Here is an 8,856-nt window from a genome sequence, read left to right on the forward strand (position 1 = left end):
GCACAACAGGGCAATTGTACGTATGAACTAAAAATGGTTGTGACAACATATGTAAGATCTGTGCAAGCTTAAGCCAGACAAAATCCCAGACGGGGGGGGTGGGCACAAAGTCCTGTCCCTAGTTGAGGAGCTATTGGCAATTGACAGCTGTGTGGAGAGGGGCAGTCAGTTTTCTCTCAAACTGGAGCCCCTTACCCCCTGGTAAGACGATGGCACTCCTGTGGAAGTCACACATCCAAGAATATACGAGCAGGACAAACTGGACTTAAAGGGTTAAAATAAAAGGAAGACACAAGCTGGGTGAGTTGAGAAGGGGGCAGATGCGGGAGGAGTTGAGGGAGAGGAGTGACTATGATCAAAACACATCTGTGAAATTCCAAAAGAACTAATAAAAAAATGAGAGGAAAAAAGTAGGTGCAAAGAAAATGAGTGAAATGAGAAAAGGGGTCCTCTGCCCTGGCCATTAAGTTTTGGGAATGAGGCAGGGCCTTGAAGTAGATAAAAAGTTTGTAAAGGCAGAGGAGATTACAAAATAACGTCGCAAAGGTCACATTCCTGTCATCATTCTTTCGGTAGAAAATATTCAAGTTTCTTGTAATTATTACCCGCACGTGGGCACTCAGCTCTTGTGAAGTGCATTCAGGTTCTATAAAGTGGAATGGCATGGACTCTCAGGTCCTGTGGTGGGCTAGCCTTCACACTTGGGTCCTGTGGGATGGTGTGACTCACGGATCCAGGTCCTGTGAGCCAGGTCCTGTGAGGTTAAGTGGACACTCAGGTCTTGTGAAGTGGGATAACCTGGTGGCTTGGGTTCCATCAGGTGCAATGACTTGGACACTTGGGTCCTGGGAGGTAGAGCAGCCTGTGTACACTTCTACAGAAGACACCCACACCCTGAATTCTGCCTCACGGCTGACTTCCAAAGTCCTCCCAGACGTGGGTCTCAGCTTTTTGCTCCTGACACTTGGGCTTGTGGCCTTGTAAGGTTGAGTCATGGTCTGGACCTCCTGTCTCAGTTGTCGCCTGCCTGGTGATACGATGGGCCTAGTCTAATAAGGACTGCCTCGTGATGGGGTGCCACCTTTCATGATCTCAATTTTAGTTTCATGGTTTCGAAATTTGCAAATAGTCAAAGCGTATTTCTGCATGCAGATGTAGATGTGTTAGAAGGATTCTAAACATTCACTAGAAAGTTCATTCCAATTCCACCATTGGTTTCTTCACCCAAAATACCCACCAAGGCTGTGCCTGGCTGAGGGCCACACGATGAAACGGGCCTCTTCTTCTTTTAATTACTTGCCAGTGAGGAGAGGATGAGGAGGACAGCACAGTACAAGGAAGAGACGCTTTGGGTGAGAGCAGGAGTGGAGGCTGCATGGGAGAGGAGAGCAGGAGGGGAGCGTGTGGGAAACATGTCTTTCAGAGGAAAACCTGCCTGAGAGCCAGATAAGGCAGGGGGTGAGCGATCCCATCTCCCACTGAGGAAAAGTTTGTACAGAGAGTCTGAGGGGGTCCCTGGGAGAATATCAGAGCTAAGCGGGGCTGGCTACAGTGGTCAGGGTGGACAGTGATGTGGGAAAAGTCAGCGTCTGTCTCAGGCTACCATGAAGACCTGGCTCTTCTTTCCCGTTTCATTACTTTTTACAATGGAAATTTCTAAGCATAATCCCAAGTTGAGAGCTTGTTGGGAAGGCAGTCTGAGCTTACAGACAGAATGGAATGCTGGGCGCCTGCACGATGGAGCAGCAGGTAGAGACATGTGTTGCCAAGCCTGATGACCTGAGTTCTATCCCCGGGATCCTCATGGTGGAAGGAGAGAAGACACCCACAAGTTGTTCTCTGACCTCCACGTTCATGCTGTCACACACACACACACACACACACACACACACACACACACACACATACGTACATACACACATGTACACACAGACATGCATACTCACACATAGTAAACAAAATATTGAGCAAACATATAGGTAAGAAGATTAAAGGTGAGGTGGAAAGATGGCTCAGCAGACAAAGGCACCTGCAGCCAAGGCTGATAAGCTGAGTCAGTCCCGTAGACCTGAAGCCTGTGTAGAGCAAGGAGAACATCGATGCCACAGAGTTGCCCTCTGACTGACACATGCTGGCTGTGGCTCTTCCACATACACACGCACAAATAAATAATGTTATTATTTCGTTTTAAGATTAAATGAGTCAAGGTGTGGCAGGGCATGCCTCTAATCCCAGCATCCAGAAAGCAGAGGTAGGCAGATCTCTGTAATCTCAAGGCCACTTGGCGTCTATAGTGAGTTCCAGTTCAGCCAGGGTGGTGTAGTAAGATGTCTCAAAAAAAAAAAAAAAATTAAATGAAAAATTCCTCAGATCTGGCTTCCTAAACACAGCCATGCAGCAGGGAGCTCTGTCCTTGTTCTCCAGCCCTGATGACTAAACCCTCATGCATTCCTGGACTGGCTACCTTGATTTTCTGGCAATCTAGTTTCAGGCCTACTACTAAGTACTAGGCTGTGCTTAGTACTTAGTTTTCTTGTGTCCTGCCACAGCTGAGTGGGTAGAGGCCTTTGCACGCACCACAGTGACCGAGTTGTTTTGGGTGACAGTAACCTGTCAGAAGAATGCGCCATGCTGCCTAATAGGGCTTCCAAAAATAAACAGAATGGCTAATCTGGGTGTGAGGTTGGTGTATGCTGCTCCAGACTTCAGCAATCTGTGTAGGGTCGTCACTGTGTCCCTTCTCGGTAATAAGGCATATTAATAGATGCATGCTATGTGCAAAACCTTAGTGCTAACAAAGGCCACAATTCCTTGAAGATGGGTGTATTGGTAAAATGACAACTTAGCATGCACAAGGTTTCACATTCCATCCCCAGTATCACACACACACACATGCACACACACACACACACACACACACACACACACACACACACACTGGATATAATGAAAGTAGGGAAGCCACATTTAGTTTGTTAATACCCTCCGTGAGATCTTAGGGGATTATCCTGGGTTGGAGAGTAAAGGCTGTCTGCACAGGCCTGACTATGAGACCAAGAGTGCATTTGCAGGGAACTCTCTCCTTTCCCTTCTTCCATCCATCTCCAGGTCTGTCATCCAGGGAGGTGCCTTTGACCTGGAAATGTAACCCATGAGAAAGTCGCTCCTGCATTGTCCTAAAGTCATAAAATCAGGGCCACCAGCATGGTTCTCCACGTTGTGCCTCCACCCACATCCCTAGCCTCATCCCTAGGCGACAGGCTGCACAGCTGATCCTGTGGGGGAAGACTGGGGAAAGAGAGCATCAGAGCTGTGTGTTGAGGCTTCACAAGCAGGCTGGTGGGTGTTCCCTACATGGCTCACACCTCTGTGGGCCACACTCCTTCTGGTTCTTTACAAGAAGTAAGCTCAGGTGTTCTGAGACATTGACCTCTTGGCATGAATTCACAGAGCTACCCTCACCCCACACCTTGGTTCAAAAGAAACTGTTCTTTCTGAGAATGGTAGCTTATGCCTGTAGTCTCAGCCCTGAGGAGACTGGGAACAAGATTATAGGAAGAATCTGTAAAAAAAAAAAAAAAAAAAAAGGAAGAAAGAAAGGAAGGAAGGAAGGAGGAAGGGAGAAAGGGAGAAAGAAAGAAGGAAAAAAAATACTATGCTGTCTTTTTTCTCCACTCAGCTTGCCCTCATGCCCCTGCCCTGCTCTGAGGTCCCACTGATCCTCAACACTAATTCCAAGGCATGAGGCACCCCATTGTGTTATCAGCAGATGAGGAACTAGAACACTTCCTAGGCTGAGAGCCCAAGATGAGTACCCATCACTCCCTCGAACCTCTGAGTCATAAAGTGGCATTAATCTTACTGGGTGTTGGTCAACACCCCAGCTGGGCATGACCAAGGCACCCTGGGGCTTGCTTCTTGATGATACGGACTTGATAGGTTTTCAGTGTGAAGCCATCAAGTTAGGCCAAGAAGAAACCAAGCAAGGTCCCCAAAGTGGGTTGCCTACAGTTATTCTGTCATTATCCTTAGATACAGGTTTCAATGTGTTTGTCTGATGTTTCCAACATCATTGTCAGTTATGAGTCAGTTTCAACTGATTGAGATTTTGGGTTGGTTTTTTTCCATCATGAGTGGTTTGTCTGGTATTTGGGAGGAGGGATTTAAAGCAAACAAACAAACAAAAGGTCTATGTAGCTTGGTCTAGCCTCTAACCTCCCACAGAGCCAAGGAAGACCTTGTACTTCTGACTCTCCTGCCTTCATCTGCTGAGTGATTACAGGGATGTACCAACACATACATTGTATATAGTGCTAGGGGCTGCCCCTGTGCTTCATGCAGTCTAGGTATGCACTCTACCCACTGAGCTATGTCCCCAGCCCTGCCTGGTCACGTTTGATTAGATGCCAGGCATTGTGGTTTTTGCTTTGCTGAGTGCTAGATAGTTTAGAGTTTTCTTCAAGGAGGAAATTAAGGTTAGTGGTTCTGCCACTGAGGCACCCCTCCCCCCCGAGTTCTGGATGGATGCCTTGCAGATCTGCAGTCTTCAGGCTAGACAGTGGTCACTGGACACCTTTCCCTGTGTGGGGTTGCAAACGCTCCTTCCGGTCCTTTGAGGGGGCCTGCACTGTTCTTTGTCCCAGCTTACGAAATTTCCTCACATGTGTGCGCCACGGTCCTCAGGAGAATCTCTGCAGATCTGGGGGTCTTTTTCTGTGAAGCCTTATTCTTTGTAGGACTCCCTCTTGTCATCCCCAGTCAGCCTTCATGGTCAACCGGACATCTCAGTTCTAAGAGGGCCCTCCTCCCTGCTTCCTGGCTCACAAACAGCCTGTGAGCAGTAATCTGAGACAAGAGGTCTTGTCCCACCATTGCCATCTCTCAAGGCTGTGGGCTCTGCTGTCTGCTGTCTTGTAAACTCTCCTTTGTATGGTATATAGTGAGGAGGATAGCAAACCACTTGTTTGGTTTTTCAAGACTGGTTTCTCTGTGTAGCCTTGGGTGTCCTGGACTCTCTCTGTTGACCAGGATAGCCTTGAACTCACAGAAAGCCACCTGCCTCTGTCTCCCGAGTGCTGGGATTAAAGGTGTGTGCCACCCCTGCCAGGCTCGTGGCAAACTGCTAGTAATGGGCATTTCCTTCTTTGTTTGGCTCAGCTAAAAATAAACCTGCTTTCTGTGCTGAATGTGAGAATACACACCCAGAATCCAGGCACTTGGGAGGCAGAGGCAGGAAAGATCAGGAGTTAAAGGCCAGTGTTGGCTTCTAGGCAGGTTTTGCACTAGTCTGGACTATATGAGGCTCTGTCTCAAAAACAAAGATGAGGTGGGGAGATGTCTCACTCGGTAAGGTGCTTGCCTGTACAACATGAGAATCTGAGTGTGGATCCGTGGGACCCACATACAAAGCTGGGCACAGCAGCAAGCTCCTGTGTAATCCCAGTAATCCCTATGCTGGGGTCCCTGGGTCGTGCTGGCTAGCCACTCTACCCAAACTGAGCCTCAGGTTTAGTGAGAGGCCATGCCTGAACAATGAGATGGAGAGTGACTAAGGAAGGCAGGGTGGACTTCTGGCATGAACACGAATGCACACACATGCCTTGACCAGAAGCATAACTCCCTGTAATGGGTTTGAGCCGGCCTCTATTCTGCCAGATTGTAGCCTCTGACTACACAGAGGCTGAACTCAACTCACATTCCTTAACAGAGCTTTTTATTGCTGTGTCATGGCTGACTTCTGTAAACTTTCAGTTTATCTCCCATGCTATGAGAAGAATGCAGCAAAACATGTATTTTCTGTTTAGAAGTCTAATATTTCTGTCCAGTGTGCCTGTTGAGAATGTGACATGAATTCTAGTTACTGTTTAGCTTGCTACCATGTTGGAGCATGCTCAACCCCCTTCTTTCTGATTGAATTTAACGTGTAAATTCACCTACTGGGCAGCTACTTCAGAAGTTTGGACACATAGGAGTCATTGCCTTGAGGCGTGATTATATAGTAACCTGAGTAATAAAGCTATTTCCTTAAAAAAAAAAAGAATGTGACGCTAGCCAATGAAAAATGTCTTCCTCAAGTGACTTTGGAGTCACTGACAGAAAAGCCCACCCCAAAATAGTTTAGCCACCGGAAGGTGAGCGTGTGTGTGTGTGTGGGAGGAGCTTTGTCCAGCGGCCTATTGGCTCCCAGAGCCAGGGGCACTCCGCTGTCTCTGTGAGCGTTTGGAGGCGAGGCGGTCAGGTGTAGCTCCAGGACCGAGTCTGCACAGATGGCTAAACTGCTGTCTGGAGAAGGAAGTGAGGACAGAAGCTGCGGGCCAGGGAATATCCGAGAGTGAACCAGTGTGTTCACCGAGCTACCAAGTGTCCAGAAGAGGAACCGTGTGAGTGAGTGTGTGTGTCTGGTGGGGCCACTGTGCGAGCGGGACGCTGAGTGTGTCTGGCAGTGTGTGAATGTGTGTGAGCTACTTCGTGAATGGCAGCGCTGCCAGCAGGACTGTTTAAGATCCCTGCTCTGTGTGAGTGTGGGGACTCCAGCATAAGCGTGGGGAGTGTGTCTGGTGACAGCGAGGGCTAGGGAGGGCTGCAATGTACTGACTCCTCCTAACTGCCCTAGCTGATCCCTGGCTTCAGGGCACTGCTTACCCACGGGCACCAACCCTGGCACCATCCTGGCCTTCCTTCGCCACATGGTCAGTCTCAGACGCTGACAGTGGGCCGTCCTGGCCCTTCATCTGTCCCAGGAAGCCTATGTCCTGCCCTGGGTCTGCTCTGGTGGGAGGGGGGCCTAAGATGTCTTTCTTCAGCTCCTTCCTTTGGAACTGGGGCTTTGGTCTGTTCCAAACACCATTCTCTTTCGTGTGTTTTCTTTTTTTTTTCCAGTACCATTTAAACAGCTCCGCTTCTGATGGTCTGGGCAAGACATTTTCAATAGACTGTTCTAGCCCAAAGCAGGCACCTGCCCGTCAGTCCCTGCCGGCCTCATTGGGCATCAGCGCTGGGGGACAGGTAAGTGACTGCCGTCTGCAGCCCCCCCCCCCCGTTCCTCTGAAACCTCGCCTTACCATCAAGATGATTCCAGGGACTGCCTATCCCCCTCTAGACCAGTCTCACCTTTGACCTTTCTCCCAGCTGTTGCTGAACTCTGAGCTCTAAGAATTAGCTCTTGACTCTGTCTCCTGTCTGGTATGCACTGGTCACGTGACCTAGCTGTAGTGACCAGGGCATTGGCTTCACTTCCCCGGAAACATCAGGGTTTAAAAAGCTGTGTGGACACAAAGGTGCTTTCCAAGTGGAGGCCGCCACCCTTCTGCTGGCTGTGTCTTTGTTTCATGCATGTATTTTTAAATAGTAGCCTCACATCCCACAAAGTTTATGTACTATTCCACGCATTACTTCTGTATGTCTGTGTGCACCAGTGGTCACGTCAGTGTCTCCCTCTAGTTTATTTTTGTGCCAGGGTTTCTCATTAGAACTAATTCTTTTGGCTGGACTGGCTGGCTATTGAGCTACGAGGATCCAGCTGCCTCCTCGGCCCTTAGCACAGGGATTTCGGGTACCTTCACTTAGCACCACCACGCCCAACGTTTAACATGGTGCTGTGTGCATCTGAACTCAGGTCCTCCTGTGCCCACAGCAGCAAGCACTTTACCTACTGACTCCCCCAGCCCTAGGACTGCTTTTTTTAAGTAGGCGAAAACCTTGCTATTTTAGACAAAACATGTTCCCTCTGCCATTCCCCCAACGCCTGTCTGGGGAGGACCGGCTGGCCCATCTGATTGAGGCTGACTCTCCAGGGGTTGCTTTCAGTGACTGTACTTCTTCTTTCTGGCTTCTTTCTCCCCAACAGGAAGGCGCTAGCCAGCCTCCTGGCAGAGCCCAGTGAGTTTGGCTGTGACAATGGAGTTGGGTAGGAGCCCTTCGACTCCCCAAGAAGCCATTTCCCCTCTTGGTGTACTGAGTGCTGTGCCCAGAAGCTCCCCAGTGGGGAAGCTTCAAACACTTCCCATTGGGCCAGGTGCCCACCGAGGGGCCCATGGCAGCCCAGCCTCGGCAGGGGATGTCTCCTTAGGGGAGCCTAGCGGTGCCTTGAAGATCCCTAACAGGGACAGCGGGATTGACAGCCCGTCTTCCAGTGTGGCCAGCGAGAACTTCCCCTGTGAAGAGGGCAGTGAGGGCTCCCCAAGTCCTGCCATCCTGGGGCTACATCCTGAGACAGCTTCGGACAGCCGGCTCCCACAGGACACCCCCCAGGAGGAGGAAGATAGTGGCGTGGGTGAGGAGTCTGACCCCAAGACCACCCCTTCCAGGCCTGAGGAGGATGTTGGCTTGACACAGGTAAGCCTTCCTTCCTCTACACCCAACACCGGGTACTCGGACAGTGCTAGAGATTCATGGTGTGTAAACCCACACCTTGAACTCAGGAAATGTACCCACACACTCACTCCACACAGGGGAACTTCTGGGATGGAGTCTACCAGAAAAGGCCAGGTGGGGCCCCTGATACCTTGAATGTGGTTTCTTCCTCATTGGTGTGTGTGTGTGTGTGTGTGAGAGAGAGACAAACAGACAGAGACAAAGAGAGGTTTTATAGTTATTAATTCTCCTTTAAAACTTTGGTAGACTCATCAGTAAAGCCATCTTTTCTTTATCCTCTGTTGGGAGGTTTGAATTATTGATTCAATGTCTGTACTCATTGCTTTTTCCCAGATGTTTGTATTTCTTCATGGTTCAGTAGTCTTTATAGCCAAGCATTTCTGAGGATTCATTTTTTTTTTTTCTAGGTTGTAAAATTGGTTAGCACATAATTGTTCATTTTCTTATATCCTGTTTATTTTCACGTTGCCCACTGTCCCAACA

At 49.3% G+C, this 8,856-nt stretch overlaps 1 long non-coding RNA gene across 1 annotated transcript; it reads left to right on the forward strand.

Annotated features, from left to right (window-relative positions):
• Positions 1–6,179: 6,179 nt before the first annotated feature.
• On the forward strand, positions 6,180–8,328 carry LOC129682212 (uncharacterized). Its single transcript, XR_008720957.1, has 3 exons — positions 6,180–6,378; positions 6,880–7,005; positions 7,847–8,328. It is a non-coding gene; the product is annotated as an uncharacterized LOC129682212 (long non-coding RNA).
• Positions 8,329–8,856: the final 528 nt, after the last annotated feature.

The sequence above is a fragment of the Psammomys obesus genome, unplaced genomic scaffold, assembly GCF_907164565.1.
Source record: "Psammomys obesus unplaced genomic scaffold, mPsaObe1.curated_primary_1811, whole genome shotgun sequence".
Taxonomy (NCBI): Eukaryota; Metazoa; Chordata; class Mammalia; order Rodentia; family Muridae; genus Psammomys; species Psammomys obesus.